The 19,283-nt window shown below is 34.1% G+C and overlaps 1 protein-coding gene across 3 annotated transcripts in view; it reads right to left on the reverse strand.

Annotated features, from left to right (window-relative positions):
• The window catches only part of INVS (inversin), a 152,893-nt gene that overhangs the window by 120,903 nt on the left and 12,707 nt on the right, over nt 1–19,283 (reverse strand). The window lies entirely within an intron of this gene.

Below are 19,283 nucleotides of genomic sequence, written 5' to 3' on the forward strand. Positions count from 1 at the left end.
AAGAAACATTAAAAAAAATGCATACTTTGTAAGACTGTGATATACTGAATTATACTGAAATGATAACTTTTGTTTATAACATTGTGTTTTAACAGGCATTATTATTAAATTTGTCCACAGGATTTAGTAGAAGCAGTGGCATTAAGAGCTCTTAGAGAATGCCAATTTATTTTTTCCAAACAATTTCTCTGTTCCTAACCAAATGACACTATTATACCACAAATACTAGGAGTATATATAGATTAGCAAAGCATGTAGAGTTATAGTAGAAGAGATTTTGAGGCTGATTTGGATTTGATAGCACTGATATCACTTAAATTCAATCTTGCCACTTTTTCTAACTTGCTAAGGAAGAAAGAGTTGGACATTCCTTTGGCATAATTTTTCATTCTTTGGCTTAATTCATGTAGGAACAAATGAAAGATTTTGTTTCATAAGAAAGCACATTTCTAAATGAGTATGGGAGAGAAATACTTCTAAATATAATACTTTATCATGAACTCATGTGTCCTTTTATTTTCTCCTAATAATAACATTAAAAATGCATATTACTTGTTAGTTCTGACAATGACAATTTATGAAATTTGTCTAAAATTGTCCAGCTGAAGTTTCACTTCAAAATTCCATTTAGTGGCTTACCTCTAAGATAGCCAAAGAGAAAAAGAACAATTTGGAATTTTGCATTATGTGTATGTGTAAGTGTGTTGCGCATCGAGGACTGAAATTATCATTAAATATGAATCATTACATAGATTTATTAGCCAAAGGGATATCTAATTAAATTAAAAAGGGAGCATATGTTAGCAGAGTCGACTTCAGGATCTGTTCCTTTGTAATAAGGACTTTCACATGCCTTCTTCCTCAATTCTGAAAGCACACGGTTCCTTATTCCCTTCACCATGAATAAGGCCGACATTTGACAGCTTCACAAGGCTGACAGGGTTACCCAACAGCCCACCCTCCCTATTCTCAATCCAATTAGACCTCTAATCCTCCAGATGAAAGGCCCAACCGCTCACGTTCCTCATGACAACGACAGCTATTGATTATTTGTCACTGCAGCTAACACCTTCCCTGTCGAGGCTGCTCTGACAGAAGCAAACCTACCAAATTAGACAGCACTTTATCTGCCCTGGAGGCCAAATGGCACAACAAGTAAAGGCTAATAAATGGTATAAAAATGAACAAATCATAACATTATGACAGGCTGATCGTTGCCAGCAGCTTCCCAGCTCAAGCTTGATGTTCTGTTAGACTTGCTCCTTCTCTTTCCCCTCTGCTCTAGCTCCAACTTTGACTGAATTAAAGGCCAGAACAATTAAGGCATTTGACCAGCAAAGATAAGCCAATTGAAGTATCACCAAGGGACATAAATGTCAATAACTGACTGCCATTTGTCAATACAAACATTCTGGAGATGCAAATGCTCAGGCCTCTGCTCTCCACTAGGCTGCATTGACTCGCTTTGCAACAACGAGTCAGCTCAAATAGACAGTGTGCCTACTTAACCAGGGGGGGAAAAAAGGAAAGGAAAAGGGAAAAGGCATATACAATCCCAAGAGAGGAAGTGTTCAATGAAGAATATGCAGAAATCACTAGTGTGGGGTTAAAGGGTTGTATGAGGAAAGAAAATTGCAAATTTGAGCCATTCTCCCTCTAAAAATATTTTAATACCAGGCAACTGGAATCTTGGCTGGGAAAAAATATTCAATCAATAGTTTTTGAGCACCAACCACATACCAAACACTGTTATGAATTATGGGGGGGGGGAGGGGAAATAGTGAAAAAAAGAACAGCTCCCCAAGTCCCTGACTTAATGAAGTTTGTGTGTGTGGTAAATAAAAACACCAACACAACAATAAATAAACACAACAAATAAAACAAACAGCATATTTTTAAAAAGATTTATTTATTTATGCATATAAGACCTGAGGTACAGGCCAGAAGTGTGTGTGTGTGGGGGGGGGGTAGTTGAGGGGATTCACCAGAGACAGAGTGGGGAACAGAACGAGAAGATTGACTGAAATACACTGCTGAGGGGAGCAGTGAGACAGGAGAGGTCTGCTGTGCCATGTGGGCAGGGATTGAAGTCATGCTGCAGTGGCTGCTGAGAGCTTCGTAATGCTACACTTTAACCCATTGCACCATACAGGGAGGCTCCCTGATTTAGGATTTAAGGACATTTTGACTGATGTGATGTGGATAGAGTGCAGGAGGCAAAAGCAGGCCATTCAAGGTTACTACATTAATCCAATCCAAGATGCTGGTGGCTATGACTGTGGTAGTGGCAAAGAGGTATTGAGAAGTGGTAGAGATCTGGACTGTTTAGAATACAAATCTGACAAAATTTGCTGATGGACAGCAGTCTTGAACAAGTAAATGAGGTATATATCCTGAGCTGAGGGATGCAAAAGGAATGAGAGAAGGGAGATTCAAATGATGAAGAAAGAGTAATATGATGTAGAGCAGATGCCTTATAACTAGAGGCTTGTCTTGTCCTATTCTGATGATTCAAATAGAAAGGTTGTTTCTGATAAAAAACCTAATGCTGGGCAAGAACCTTAATTTTCATTCTTCTAGGTTATCACAGAGTGGTAAAAGATTCTTGTAAGCAGGTAGGGCTTTGATTGATTTCAATCTGAAATAATCCACATGCCAAAGTGGCACATCTATAGGAGGCCTGTTCTGAATGTCTTAGGAAGCCCTGGCCTTTACCTTGCTCATGACACTAAAAAAGAAAAACAAACCAAAAAAAGGTCATCTTGGGAGGACACAAGAAATCAATTCATTTTGAAAACTGGTACATAAAGAAAAAGAATGAAGGATTTACTATTCCATTTCTATATGAACTGTACCATTGAGTACTCTAATAGTAGATAATGGGAAGTTTCTCTCTAGTAAATTATTTCAGCTAAAAATTATAGAAGGGAGGGTAAAATGGAAAGAACATTCTGAAACTCCAAATAAACTCACAGCTTTAGACACTGAGTAAGAATAACTGCTAACATCACACAAATAGAGACAATGAAACATTGTAAGTCTCCCGATGAACAAACATCATAACAATCATGTAGTTTAATACAAAAATGGAGCAATAATCAAATTAGCCTATAGATCCAATTTAGAGGGACTACAGAAGATAGAGGAATAAATTAAAACATGGTGAGAGAGAATCTACATAATCTTAATTGTGTCAATCAGTCTATACTGAGACATCAAGTGAGAGTAGGGTTAAGCCATAATTATGAAAAACATTAAGGAAAAAAAGGTAGAGAGAAATAAAGACTTAAAAAACATATAAACCAATCACAAAAGATAGCCCTTATTTGGGCTTTAAACAAATGTAAATAGGGGCCCTCCCTGGTGGCGCAGTGGGTTAAAGCACTGCACTAAGAAGCTGAAACCACTTCTGCATGAGTTCGATTCCCACCTGCCCCAGAGGTGACCACATGGTGTGGCAGACCTCTCCTGACCTGCCCGCTGCTCCCCTCAGCAGTGTACTTCATCGATCTGCCTGTTCTGCTCCCCACTCTGTCACTGGTGAAGTCTTTCGCCACCCCTGAGTCTCTGGCCTGTACCCCAGTTCTGTATGCACAAATAAATGAATCTAAAAAAAAAAAAAAAACAAATGTAAATAAGCAAAACCTTTTAAGAGACAATTTATAATTTGAACATTGATGGTGGAGTAACAAGTTAGGTAATGTTCATACTCATTACTGACAAAAACACTTGATTTGGGAGCATTGAGGAAGAAATAAGACTTATTTTCTAAAAAATAGAAAGGATGTTGTTAAGTGAAACAAAAGCTTGAATAATCATTTATTAGATCATCAAAGTGAGGATTCAACTCCAGGAAACAGTCCAACACATTTTACTCTGTGAGAACTGCTCTCACAATCACAGATTTGAGTTCAGTATATATACCTTGTTATAGAATAGCATGCATGTAGAAGAAAAAGAGAATGGTGAGTCATTAATGATAAAAAGGTAACAGGAGACTTCTGGTTTTCACCTACAAGTTTAAGTCTATTTCCTTGACCTAAAGAAATACCTGCTATCTGAACAAAGGCTGGGGTTTAATAATTTTCTTCTGAAGAATGCACTGTGGAGATGCAAAGGTTAGATACCTATTGTTAAAGTCTTCTTTAACTGACTTCTAGGTTATTGCAAGTGGGTGAAGCACTGGTTTTCCCCCAGGCATCAGATTCTTGTATGACATTCATAGACTAGAACCTGTTCTGATTTTAAGTCTATGCAGATGATAGCTTTGCTTCTTGCCTGCTAAACCATGGAGGGAAGTATGTGTGGGGTTTCCCTTATCATTCACGAAATGTTTACAATAATGATATAGGGTGAATCACTTCTATTGTAAGCAGAATTGTTACAATTTCTTTTTTTTTAAACCGAGTGTTGAACATGACCAAAAGGGAATTCCAAATGCACTTTGGTCTTTTGGGGGCCTACATGGTGCTTGATATCAGATTCCTGCCTTATGTCTTAGGCTCTTTTCTGTATGAGATGTTTCTTTTAACCAGTCTGACTACTTGATACCTTCTGGAGGTTTAGTTGGAGGTTTTTAAAGTTGAAAAACAATGAAAAGGGTTAAGTATCTTCATGGACTTCTAAACCTCCAATTATCCATTCTTCATATGTAGAGTATGCTAAAATTTTCTCACCTTTAGGACTTATCATGACCCTAATTAAGGACCGATTTAAGTCTAGTTGATTGATGAGATCAGTGAAAGTCAAATCACCCTGGATGTCTTAATGTTGTAATACAAATAGTGTAACCTAGTTTTCTGTCTTGCTCCTGTAACAGTCTCAATCTTGTATCGTAAGGCTTAGCAAACTGATGACTATTCAGCTATACTATACTCAGCAGTATCAAGGTTTAGCAAATTGATGACTATTCAGCTATACGATACTGAATGGCACTAGACATTGGAACTGCAATTATGCTTTTTATATAATATTAACAACATTAAAAAACCTTCCTAGTATCCAAGTTTCTTCAAATATTGTCCTTTGTGAGTTCTCACAGGAAATGGTATTCTCTCATGTCCCATCTGCTATTTTGAATTTGGGACTGAGGTCTTGCTGAAAAGTTACCTGCTTTTGTTATCTCTGCATGTTTTGTACTCTAGGTTGCCTTTAGGTCTATTTGCTGGGATGCCACCCATTATTTCTGATTGAACTTTCCCTCATTTCCTGCCTTTTCTAGCAAAGCGGAATGCATCAGGAAGGACAAAACTGCTTATCCACTATTAATTGGTTTAAAAGCTTCACTTCTAACAGACTAACAAACCTAAGGTCAATCATATTCAAATTGTTTTTGAGCACAACATTTAATTTATGGATTTTTTAAATTATGAGTAATAAAGGTCTAGACTAAATGGTGGCAAAGGACATAGGAAGGAAGGAATGAGTGATCCTCACAAAACAAGGTAAGAAAATGTGATGTACCTAATAATGAACTAGGAGATAAAGAAAACAGTCCCACTTATAGTAGCATCAAAAAGTATTAAAAACCTAAGGATAAATCTAACAAAGAAGATGAAAGATACAGTCACTGGAAACTGTAAGACATTGTTAAAATAAATAGAAGAAGACACAAGGAAAAGCAAAGCCATCCCATGCTCATGGAGTGGAAGAATTAACATTGTTATAGTGGTCATATGCAGGTTTAACACAATCATTATCAAGATTTCAATGGAGTTCTTCAAAGAAATGTAGAAAACATCAGTGAAATTTATATGGAACCAAAAGATATCAAATAGTCAAAGAAATCTTGCTGAGAAAGATGAGGAACAGAGGTATCACATTCCCACACTTAAACTGTACTACAAAGCTATAGTAATCAAGCAGTATAGTATGGTAATAAAATAAACCCACAGACAATGGAACTGATTGAAAGGTTAGCAACAAATCAATGCTTACATGGACATTTAATCTAAGACAAAGGAGCCAAGAATATATAATGGCAAAAGGAAAGTCTTTTTTCAACAAAAGGTGCTGAGATGTATGGACAGTCACATGCATATGAAACTACACCACTCACACCATATACAAAAATTAACTCAAAATGAATTAAAGACTTGGATATAAGACTGGAAATGATTAAAAAAAACATAAGAAAACACAGAAAACACGCCACAAAATTGGCTTCAATGATGTACTTGGGTACTCAACTCTAGGGCAAGAAAATAAAAACAAAAATAAAATGGCATTAATTAAACAGATACTGCACAGTGAAATAAAATATCATTATAATTGAAAGATAATCCACTGAATGGGAAAAAATATTTGGACATTACATATCTGACAAGGCAATAATACCCATTATCTACAAAGATTCCTATAACTCAAAACAAGAAAACAAAGAACCCAATTAAAGACTGGACAGAAGAACTAACTAGACATACAAATGACTAATAGGCACATGAAAAATAGTTCAACATCTCTTATCATCAGGGAAATACAAATAAAAATTACAACGAGGTATCAAATCACACACAAGAAGAGCCATGTCATAAAAAGAAGCCCAGAAAACAGCAAATGTTGGTGAGGGCATGGAGAAAAAGGAACCCTAGTCTACTGTTGGTAATGCACACTGACCGGTTCCTAAGGAAACAGTATGGAAGTTCTTCAAAATATCAAACATTGTTACCTCATATGCCCCAGCAATCCCACATCTAGGAATACACAATGGAATACTACTCAGCTATTAAAAAAAATAATGCACTCTTGCCATTTACAACAACAGAACTGGAGAGGACTCTGCTGATGAAATAAATTAGAAGGAGCAAGATATCAAATGATTTCACCCATATGTAGAATACAGAGAAACAAAACTAAGGAATAGAAAGAACTAAACCAAAACAAACCCTATAAATAAAACTACATAACTGAGGCTATAAGAGGGGGAGGGAGAAAAAGGGTGGGGAAAGGTAGTAGGGGTCCAATGTGGATATGGTGTGGCTGTAGCGGTGTCAACCTAGTCTCCTAAATCATATATATGGTATTGTAAAGCAATGTTATCTCAATACAAATAAACTTTAAAAAAAAAAAGGAAAGAAAACGGGATATTTGGGGACCAAGGAAGTCAGAAATAGTGAAAGATTAAGGTAATATTTTGAGTTTGAATTGAAGAATGATAATTTTCTTTATAAAAGTGGGGAAAATAATAAGAAAATTGAGTTTGGTTTACAGGGGGGGTATTAATGTAAATTACGAAGGAAGATAATCAACTGAACTAAATTCAGGAAAGAGAACATAGCTATAAATTCAGACTTGCAAGTCCACCTTATGAAAATAAGAGCAAATGATTTCTGGAGGAGAAAGTAAATATGCAGATAGAGCCTCTAGACCAATAATTATGCATGTTTCAAATCAGCATATAAATTATGAAACTGAAAGGGCAGCTTGTTATGTTGTTGGGACAGTATGAGCTCTCTCAGATTTCTGATTACTGCATATATAACTTCATGTTCAAGATACAGATTCACGCCCACTGAGTCCTGAGGGCTATCTCATATGGCTGTTACAAGATGTACAAGTGGTAGTGTACAACTGGATAAACAAGTAGTCCAGTTTAACTATCTCAGTGGTTGGCTGATCTAAATGATGAGATATTCTAAAGCAATGAAGAATGTCTTCTTCATTTCAGAATCCTCAGTGCATAGTGAAAATGGAATAGAATATTTCTGCTCTTGATGCTTGCTGAATTAATTTCTAGAGGGGCAATACTTGTGTGAAGTATTGGCAATTAGTAAGGTTTCACACAATAAATAAGAGAATAGTCTGCTACTGCTCTGATCTTACCTTTCCAGCAATCATTTGTATTTCCAATGGCCATTTTGATTAGGAGTCATGGAGTAGGTTCCTTCTATCATTCTGTAGTTATTAATGAAATTAACATAAATACTCACTCACTTTATCCTACTTTAACGTATCAGTCCACTTATTCATGCTAGCATATCAAAGCAATAGTATTATTGATGACAGTATGTTTTCTGAATGTAGCTCAGGATTTCTTTTCAGTTCTTTTTATCCTCAGGAGATATTTCACTAGGACTGAAAAGTCAATTACTATTTTAGAGTTACTTGTATAATTAAACAATCAACTTGATATAGTTAGTTTTCTTAATTTCATTTTGGCTATTAATCTTTGCTAACATTTAACTTTCAGTGGAAGTTATTTAGTTTCAGAAATCAAAACTATAGAATAAAATACATTCAAAAAAGTCCTCTCCAAACAGTCCTTCTCTCAAGAACCTTTATTCACTTATTCTTCCATCTTCAGAAAATAATAAGCAAATACTTGTTTTCTTTTCCTTCCTAGTTAATTGTTCTCTTTATCTTGTTCTCTTCACTTAGTAATCCCCATGACCACTTCATAGTCATGTATAAAATGTAGACTACCATACATAATATTCCACACTTGTCTTTTTTACTCCAGATCATCCAAATCAGCATATAAATGATGAAACTGATATTAAAATATTATTCATTACTTTCTACAGTTATAGAGTATTCCACTATATGAATACACTTTTTATTTATTCAGTCTTCTAACAAGATTATTTCCCTTCACATTTTTTTTTTAAAGATTTATTTATTTTCGTACAGAACTGGGGTACAGGCCAGAGATGCGGAGGGTGAGAGGATTCACCAGAGACAGAGCGGGAAGCAGAACAGGCAGATCGACGAAGTACACTGCTGAGGGGAGCAGTGGGTGGGTCAGGAGAGGTCTCCTGCGCCATGTGGTCTCCTCCAGGGCAGGCGGGGATTGAACTCATGCGGAAGTGGCTCAAGCTTCTTTGTGCTGTGCTTTAACCGGCTGCGCCACCAGGGAGGGCCCCCTTCACATTTTTTTTTTTTAACTACAATTTATGTCACAGTTAAATAGCCTGGCACATCCATAGTTTCTTATTTTTACCAATATACACTTGGGATGATTGATAGGAGTAGAAATGTGGGGTCAAAGCTAAGTACATAGCTTAGTTTGGCTGGATAAATTTCCTTCCATATGGTTGTACTATTTTTTATTTCTTTCAGTAAGTCTTATCATAGGCTGCTACAAATATTTTTATCTTTGTCAATGACACATGAAACAAGCCACCTGATTATAATTTTAACTTGCATTTCTCTTACAATTGTTCTCTTAAATTGTTCTCTGTCAAGTCTCCTTCCAATTCTGAGCCCTTTCACCAGGTATATATATGGTTGCCTAAATCTCCCTGAAAATAGGTACCTAAAATAAAATAAAATTCTAGTCTGATGAGCAACTGACTGGCAATTTGAACAATACTGAACATATTTTCACATATTGGAAGCATTTTATATTTTGATACCGAAGATTAAGATGAGAATCCTGGTGACATATGTGAGAGAGATAACAATTATATTTAACAAAAGGCTCAAGAATCAGGTTACATGATCAACCTAATTCATTTCATAAAGCATTATTATGTATTAAGCTCTAGGTTCTGAAAATAAAATATGTAACTATGATACTCTTCCTGACATTCAGATGCTCACTGAAAAGAAATTAAATGTGCAAAAAAGTAAATACATTTCAGTGTGTTAGGTGATGTAACAATGTTTGAGTAAAGAAGGTATTGGAAGAACAAAAGAGGGGATGATAAACTCTGCCTAAATAAATCTGGGGAAGTTCTAAAGTATGCTTAACTAAAATATGAATAAAATAAGTCCAAAAACACAACCATATGAACACAGCATTAGTCTAAACCATAATTTAAAGAGTTTAAGCCATAATTTAAACAGTTTAAACCTGACAGAAATTTTATTTGAAAAACCTTCAACATGAATTAACTGTATTTGGTTGCCCAAATGTTAATTATTAGAGTATTGCTATAGTCTCTTGCTCATCAGACTGGCATTTTATTTTATTTTAGGTACCTATTTTCAGGGAGATTTAGGCAACCATATATATACCTGGTGAAAGGGCTCAGAATTGGAAGGAGACTTGACAGTATATTATTTGGAGAAGGAATAAGGAATAGATAATAGCAAAGCTCGGAAAATTTATCTTCATTTGGCTAGAACGATTATTTTATTAAGATATATGCTATAATATCATGTCATTCATTTTTTCAAAATTCTCCAGTGAGTCCTCATTTAGAGTAAAAACATTCCTGACTGTGGTCTGGACACCCAACTGGACCTGGCCAGCAACTCTTCCAAACCCTCACACCCACTACTCCCTGCTCACTCATGATAACTGCAAGCTTTGTTATTTCTCAAACATTCCTGACACTCTATTTTAATGTCTTTGTTCTGACTACTCCTTGTGCTTGGAATAAAAGTTCCTCCTTCAGCCACTCACAAGGCTATCTCCTTCAAGTCCTGCTTCAGATATCATTATCTCAGAGAAGACTATTCTGATTGCCTTTAAAACAATTACAATCTGCCCTTCTTACTTGCCTCCTCCCTGACATTCTTGATCCTCTCTTTGTCATTTTGGTTATATTTTTGTTACCACATTGGTAAATGCTCATTTGCATTTTGTAAAAGTGTAGTAGTCAAGAAAATATTAAAAAGTCCTATTGGTCACACAATGTGCCCAGGAAATGACAATATTCTGACTATAGAAATAAAAGGCCCTTGATTCCTTCTCACTTACTTTTAAATGATAAAATAGGAGTAGGAAATAATCAAGAGGAGGAAATTACATAACAAATATGGACTTATGATATAAGAAGGTAATAAGCATTTTAGCGCTCTTTAGAATTGATGTTATATACAAAATTAATTTTTAAAAGTTTAAATGAAAATAATGGTTCTTAAGCTCTCTTTTAGCAGCTGTAAAAATATTCACTGGCCCTGTGCCCAGAGTTTAAAAGAAAGCAGCATGAGTCTAATGAAAAACAAGCTGTAGGTCTCAGGGAAATTCAATATATACTCTTCTTTTCCTTGTAGTTTTTGATTGGTTTCCATGGGAATCTAGGTTTGTGGGATCTCTAATCTATTCATGGAAAGCAGATGCTTTCATTTTCATGATTTAGTAAAAGTGGGGATCAGAGAAGAGACAAAGATGATTAGAAAATGAATATAGTTAAGGAAACATGACTATGTACAAAACAAAAGTATATAAACCATGTAGATTTCAGAATACAATCTTTAAGGCTGTTCTACTATGTTTGATGTATATTCTAACACCAAAAAGTCTTGGATTTAAGAAAGAAGCTCTGGATTCAAATTTTACATCTGGTTCCTGAGGCACCTCTTAGGTACTTCTTTGGGAATGTGACTGGGAATTACTTTAAGATAGAAGAACCAGAAGTCTGAGAAAGTAAATTTCAGGAATATGTAATTTCCTTTCAATGGAATATTGTTGGAATATTGTTCTAATTCCAGAGCTGGAGTTAGAAAAGCAAGGTGACTCCCGACTCTGGAAATGACAAAATAGCCTTGAAGAACTTAATCAAATAATAGTTAAGCTTATTTACATAGAAAATCAATAATTTTCAGCTTTGTTTACTGCTATGAAGCTATTATGAACCTAAGTGAAAAAAGAAATTCTAACTAGAACCATATTAGAAAAATTCAAAGTAGTGACTTTTGTCAATCAATATTTGCTGAAAAGTAGTTCTTTGTGACTACAAATTTTGTCGTGCAAGTAGAAGTACATGAAGTATAATCAAAGTACTAAAGACACATTTTACTTTCAATTCTCACATTTGTTTAAAAACAGACCAACTCTGGTTTTGGCTAGAACTCTCATTTGAATATATGACCTAAATATTTGCAAACCAGTTTTTAGGCTGGAAAACAGAAGACTGGTTTAGAGATAGTTTCTAAAAAGGACAAAGTTGATGATGGAAATTTCAGTAGTTGTAACAACCTTGAAGCAAAGATTAGACTAGACTCACTGTCTCAAAAAGGTAGTTTACCTAGGTTCAAGTCCAACAGGTAAACTTCAAGGGTTGTTTAACATCTTAGTCCAGAGTTTTTGAGATCAAGATTTTGGAACAAAATGATTCTCATATACTTAGACTTTCTTACATTTCTAAGTAATGTGGGCATTGCAAATGTTTTTTGGTGCCTTCTTTTTAGAAGCACACCAGCAGTCAAAACCTCATTTGTTTACTTACTCAGCTACACTATGTGCTGCACAATGAACATTTATTACATTGTTTTTAAATGGACTGGTGAGCCAAAACAGCCACTGAGAAGCTTAGAAGTAGCCATGACATACTACCAGGTGATGATGGTGCATCTTCAAGGTTAAGGACCACTAAATTTTGAATACAGAGAATTTTCCTATAGTTTCTAAGGCTGAGGCTAGGGATAAGTAATCTCAATATGTAAGAACCTAGGCGAGGAACTCATCTTGATTCCATTTTTCTCTTATCCTATCTACAAATAATGGTCATCAAATTCTGGATATTATATATATTTATAATAAAACTTTTTTAAAAGAACATGTTTATTATTCCCAAAAGGAAAGCCCATAACCTTTAGCATCACTCTTTCCCCTACTTTACCCCATTCTCTACCAATTCAGCTCTAGTCCACTTCTGTTTAGTTTTCTGTCTGTAGACATTTCTGTTCTGGACATTTCATATAAATGCAATAATTCACCCCATGATATTTTATTACTGACTTCTTTCACCTATCATAATCTTTTCAAAATTCATTCATGTTGTAGCAAGTATCAGAATTTTATTCCTTCTTATTGTTGAACATTATTCCATGATAAATCTATTTAAATTTTACTTATCCAAATTCATCAGTTGACTCAATTTTTTTCACTATTATGAATAATGCTGTTATAAACATTTGTGCAAAAATATTTGTGTGAACATGTTTTAGATTCTCCTGGGTATACTACTTAGCAGAGGAACTGGTGTCATATGGTAATTATGATTAATCGATTTGAGGAATAACCACTTACTGTGTTTCATGTTTTTTAAATTGAGGTCTAACATATACTCAATAAGGTCCATAAATTTTAAGTATACAAATAGATAAATTTTTATATAAATGACACACAAAGCAAGATAGAACATTTCTAGCACCCCTGAACACTTTCTTATGCCCTTTTTCAGTCAATACCTACCCATGCTTGGAAACTACAAACCTGGCTTGAATCACCATACACTTTTTTGCTTGATTTGAAATTTATGTAAATAGAACATGTTTGACTTCTTTTGCTCAACATGAGTATGAAATTCATTCAGGGGATGAATATAAGAATAGATCTTTTTTTTCATTGTGTAGTAGTCTACTATTGAAACATATCACAATTTATTTACCCATTTACCTGCTGATAGAAACTGGGTTTGTTTGTACTATTAAGAATATTTGCTATTATAAATAAATCTATTGTGTACATTCTCATATTGTCTTTTTGGTGGAAAGAAGCACTTATTTCTCATAGGTATTTCAAGTAGTGGGATGTGAAATGCAGTTATATAGAGTGTGTGTGGGGTGCATGCATGTTATTATGTGCTTTAGTGTTCATATATTTAGTGTTTAAGTACAGTGAAACAATTTCCGAGGGTTAATGTATCAATTTAAACTTTCACCAAAAATATCTGAGAGTTCCAATTGTTCTATATATTTACATAAATTGGTATTGTCAGATTTTTCATTTTATATATTCAAATGGTTGTGTAGTGGCATCTCACTGTAGCTTTAATTTGCATGTCTCTAACGCATAATGATAGATATTGTGTGATACACCTTTGTGTGTATGTGTTTTTTAATATAATCTTTTGTGAACTAGGGTTACACATTTCAATGTGAACAAATTTAAAAAATGTAGTGTCTAGGGCCCTCCCAGGTGGCACAACAGGTTAAAGCACAATACTATGAAGCCATGTGCAGCCACTACAAAGCAAGTTGGATTATTGCCCTAGGGAGATGACCCACATGGTGCGTCAGACCTCTCCTGACCCGCCTGCTGCTCTCCTCAACAGTGTACTTAACTAGATCTGCCTGTTTTGCTTCTCACTTTATCTCTGGTGAATTCTCTCACCACTTTCCCTTGTACCCCCCCCCACACCTCTGGCCTGTACCCCAGTTCTTGTATACATAAATAAATCTTTTTTTAAAATGTAGTATTTAAGTCAAGAAAGCAAGTTAGAAAATAACATAAGCAGTATAATACCATTTATACAAAGAGTTTAAGTATGTAAAATAGTCTTATTGCCTATCCAAATACTTGTGTATATATACACACACAAACACATATATGTATTTGGATACCTTTATATGTATATATATATATATGGTATTATGTACATATGCCTCACACACATATATACTATATATAAATTAAATGTAGAAAAATATACATGGGTTTGAAATCCCCCATATTGAAGAAGTAGAAGAGAATAGAATTTCAGAAGATAAATAGACTACCTCATTTGTTTTAATTCATTTAAAACAGAAGCAAATATTATTCTCTATTATCAGTAAGTTTTAAATAATTAATTAAACAGAAGAATCTAGACATATTCAAATGCAAAGAGAATGATGATTAATTTATTAAGTGCACAGAACTGAAAGAATTCACTCAATTTCCTCATCCATGGCAAACTGGATTAGAAGAAACTGAAGGGCTTTCTGTTTCTGACATCTACTGATATCTAAGAGTAATTTGATGTTCACACCTGTATTGCAGTATGACTAGCAACAATACTATTAATAACTTATGCTTATAGAATATGTATCTTTAAGCAAAATATTTTATACCCAAAAGACTCATTCTTATGAAGCAGCTAGCTAGAAGTATAATGTAGAAACTGAGACATACAAGAGTGATACTAAGTTATCCACTTCTTACTCCTTTTCCTAATAAACCCACCCTTTTAAAATTTCACCACAAAGAAAAAAAAAAAAACAACAATTAAGTTCATATAGTCTTTTATAATCCTATTTAAAAGATATAATGGCGTGGTGCAGAAAATGAAAGGAATAAACGTATCAATTACTAACTTATAACATTTCCTACACAAGTATTTTTGGTAAATGGTTCTAACAAACAAAATGTTTAGCATTTAAACTTTTAAAACCACATATCATTCACATTGTTTATATGATATTCACATGTACTGTGTGGTTGATTTATGAATTCATATATTCATTAATCAAACAATAATGCGTATAAAGTAGCAGGCACTGTGCTAAGATTAGAACTATAAAATTAGAGACAGTCTTTGTCTTCAATATCATTAGTGGAGTAAAATAAAGATAAGTGAAATCCTTACTAAAGTGTGATAGGTAAGGAATTGTGGTGGAGGTATATAGACACTGAGGGAGTTTAGTATAGAATTGAAGTGAACTGGGGAGTGGACTGCTCAGTGTGTATGTCTGTAAGTATATATGTGTAAAATAAGAAAATCTAATACTGTTACCTTGTATTAAGTTCCCCTGAAAGTGTATTTTATACTTTTTATAGATCATTAAAATGGACACAACACATTGAAAACTCAGGATTAATTTTGTTTTCATAAAAGAATCAAAAATTATTTTTGGGAATTAAAAAAGGTAAAAACAGAACTGCAGCCTGAAGCTTTTTAATTTTTGTGTTCAACATGTTGTAACTTTTCAAACTGGGTGTCTTAATCTTCTTGAAGTCAAGTTAATAATTCCTGGAAGATTATAAATGTATTAACGGTTAACAATTAATAAGACTGTTAAAGGTTTTTAAAATCCTTATAAACAAATAACTATATCTGTGGAAGTCAGAGAAACAGTAGCTTCCCTGCAGCAAAACATTTCTAACAATTAGATTCCTTTTGTGAGAAACCCAGAAAAGGTAGGACTGATGACTTTCTTGAATTAAGCTGAGGATACTACATAAAAACAAATTAGATGCAGATATTCAGTACATCGAGATTAGTTTTATCCTCATGGGTACTATTCCCTTAGTGGCATGGACTAAGAGCAATTGGTTTCCAAAAGACTGAATATGTATCAAATTTACTATGTCCATCACCACAGTTTTCCCCATATATGTATTTTAAAATTGGGTTAATGTTTCTAAGAAACAAAACATTTAGCATTTGTATTAGTAATGACTTTCTATTTAAGTAATATAAAATGTATTCATTCATTTAATCAAGACATGTCAACATGGTGTTAGAATCTAGGGGATTAGAAGCAAAATAAAACAAGGTTTTTGCCTGGAGCTCCAATCTAGTGGGAAAGAGACAAGTAAGCAATAATTATAATATAAAGTAATGAGGCTCTAATAGAGACATGAGCAAAATGCTATAGGAATATGAGTTTCTCCTACTAATAAATCCAATATGATGTAGTTCATTATAATAAAATAACATGAAAATGGTTGATCTGAGGTCAATGATAGTAACAACTATTTATATATTGTCTGGTGATAATTTATAAAGTACTTAGGCACTAGAAACTAAATGGGCCAGCTTCAACGGTCACTTCTGCCTTTATATTTGTATGCAGGAATCACGCCTTTCATCTTTGTATTCCAAGACCTTTAATATAGTACTTGTTACATATTAACAGCTTTAACATGTTTATACATGCATACACACTACATGCCTGTTGATGACTGCATAAGTAGTACATTTCTATGTTCACAGTATTAGGTGGGATAGAAATATTCAAAGACTATTTGATATCTGATATATCAGAGAAATTCACTAAACAAAGGGAAATAAAGCTTAACAGGAATCAGTGCTGCGAATACTGATAGCAGACATATATAATTCATTTTTTATATTCTCTCTAGGTGTATAATCATAATTACATAGCAAAAGTTTGAGAAACACTTAGAGTATGAGCACTTCTATGTCCATAATATACCTACTGCATTCATTTCCTCCTCTCTACTCGTCTGTACGATAATCACTTCCTATAAAACTCCACTCTGCTCTTCCAAAACAACTTTAGTTACCAGATTATTTCCTTGGAAGTAGATCATGTAATTTTTATTTCTGAATTTCCTTAGTGGCTCCCTAATATTCAGGAGCCTTCTCTAGAAGAAAAGAAGGTGGTACTGGAAGTACATAGTACAAGAGCTTGGCACTGGAACATAGCAGGTAAGTGGCTGAAAATTAATGAGCTAGGTTGTCCTGGGAAAATTAGTTATTCATATGCTTTAAAATGAGAATGAATCTTTCTACAAAAGTCAGTGTGTGAAGTATTAAAATACTTAAGTAGGAAAGAAAATATATGGTCATTTTTAAACAATCTCTGGTTAGTTCTTTAGTATCCAGCTGATGTTTACTGCTGGGTTTTTCAGTCTCACCCTATATAAGGACAATTCAGCAATCTGCTAAAGATTTGTGAAGACTCTGTAACTAGATTTTTGGGTTTCTTCTCTGTAGTTTGCTTCTCACCAAATCTTGCTCTTTGAGTTTTACTCACATCCATCTCTAAACTCTACTTCAATCTCTTAGCCTTAGCATTAAGAATACTGCTTCTTAGTGGACTTGTATCATTTCAACTTGAAAAAATGTCTTAAAGGAAAAAGCCAGGAGGAATGTGAAGCTAATTCCATATGCTACTCTCTTTTGAATGTACTTAGCTTCTTGGATCCAACCTATACTGATTGTTCTCAATGCCTTCAAATGGCGTACATACTTTGTTCCATTTTTTTATTTGTTTTTGGCAGATGGATTATTCAAAAAGAAGTGGTCACAGTCAAAAATTATACCTAATTATGAAAATCTCTAACAGGTTACTCACTTTTCTCATTCTTTCTTTTTAAGATGTTTAAATATTTCATCAATGATTATTTTACATTGTTGAAGTATCATTTCTGCCTACTTTCATGTTAGAAAACTTCCTTTTGTGATTGTTGATCTTTCACTTTGAGATTATGTTTGGTATATTTTAATACAGAGAAATTCTGGAAGTTTAAGGTGAAGATGTTTTCTCTAATCATGCAAAAACAGCAACAGAGAAAAAGGGAAATTGCATAATTATCTGAGAGTTGAAATAGCATGAAACTTGTATTTATGAAATCAACTATGACATGTAAATCAGTTCTATTTATTCTTTGGCTCTAAAAAAATCACAAAAAAATATAAAGGGGAAACAAAAAGCAAAATAAAAGCATACACTGCATTTTCTGAAGAGACTTACAGCTAACATGTCTGATGGTACATTCACTCCTCCTCTTAACCTTTTTGAACACATTATATTTTTACAAAGATGACAAACAGTTCGATCATTAACTCATATCCTTGTTTTTCACACAATACACTTGATGTTAAGTTCTCCCAAACTCCGTTTTTGAAGTTGAGTTTTAAATGAATCACAACAAAATATCTAAAGTATATCAACTTCTTAATACTGGGGCTATTTCCAGTCTGAAATGTTTACTTTTTATGATAATCAAGTTAAATGGAGTTACCCATCCTGAATGAATAATTTTAACAACTGACAAGCCTAGGTGAAAGGTTATAAATACTAAGCAATAGTTAAAACTGAAGTTGTAAATCAGATAGTTTAAAAAGATACTATCATGAGGGCCCTCCCTGGTGGCGCAGCGGGTTGGGGCACAGCATTGAGAATCTAAAGCCGCTTCCGCATGAGTTCGATTCCGGCCTGCCCTGGAGGAGATCCACATGGCGTGGCAGACCCCTCCTGACCCGCCCGCTGCTCCCCTCAGCAGTGTACTTCGTCAATCTGCCTGTTCTGCACCCCACTCTGTCCCTGGTGAATCCCCTCACCTTCCGCATCTCTGGCCTGTACCCCAGCTCTGTACGAATAAATAAATCTTTAAAAAAAAAAAAAAGATACTATCATGAAAAGCAAATTCAGGGGCAATAACTTTGGAAATAACCTGACAGACCTAACCGATCAGTGCACATAAGTAGCACATTCAGCAGTTATTTTTCTGTCAGTCTCTTTTTATGTTTTAAATTAATGAAAAGGTATTTTTCTAACCCCTCAATCAGCTAGATCTGATTCACATTTTTTAATGGGAAATAACTTGGATCTAACTAATTTTCATTGCTTTTCATTCCAAAAATATAAGTAACAACAACAACAACAAAATATCAGATCCTAAGAAATTATTTTATATGCCAAAGTTTAATGGAGGGAGGGAGCTTTCAGGTAAATACATTTTTTAATAACTATAGAAGGTACACATTTTTTTATATGTTTAATCTTAAAAAATCTGAGCTCTTACTGTATTTCAAAACTTGAGATAATTTATATTGGTAATATAGTTTTAGAATTTTTTTAGAAGTCAAAAATCATTCAGAAAATAAATTTCTTTTATGCCCCATAATGTGACATATTTTGAGGTTGTGCTTTTTTGT

Source organism: Condylura cristata, unplaced genomic scaffold (genome assembly GCF_000260355.1).
Source record: "Condylura cristata isolate star-nosed mole 26May11 unplaced genomic scaffold, ConCri1.0 scaffold00006, whole genome shotgun sequence".
Classification (NCBI taxonomy): domain Eukaryota; kingdom Metazoa; phylum Chordata; class Mammalia; order Eulipotyphla; family Talpidae; genus Condylura; species Condylura cristata.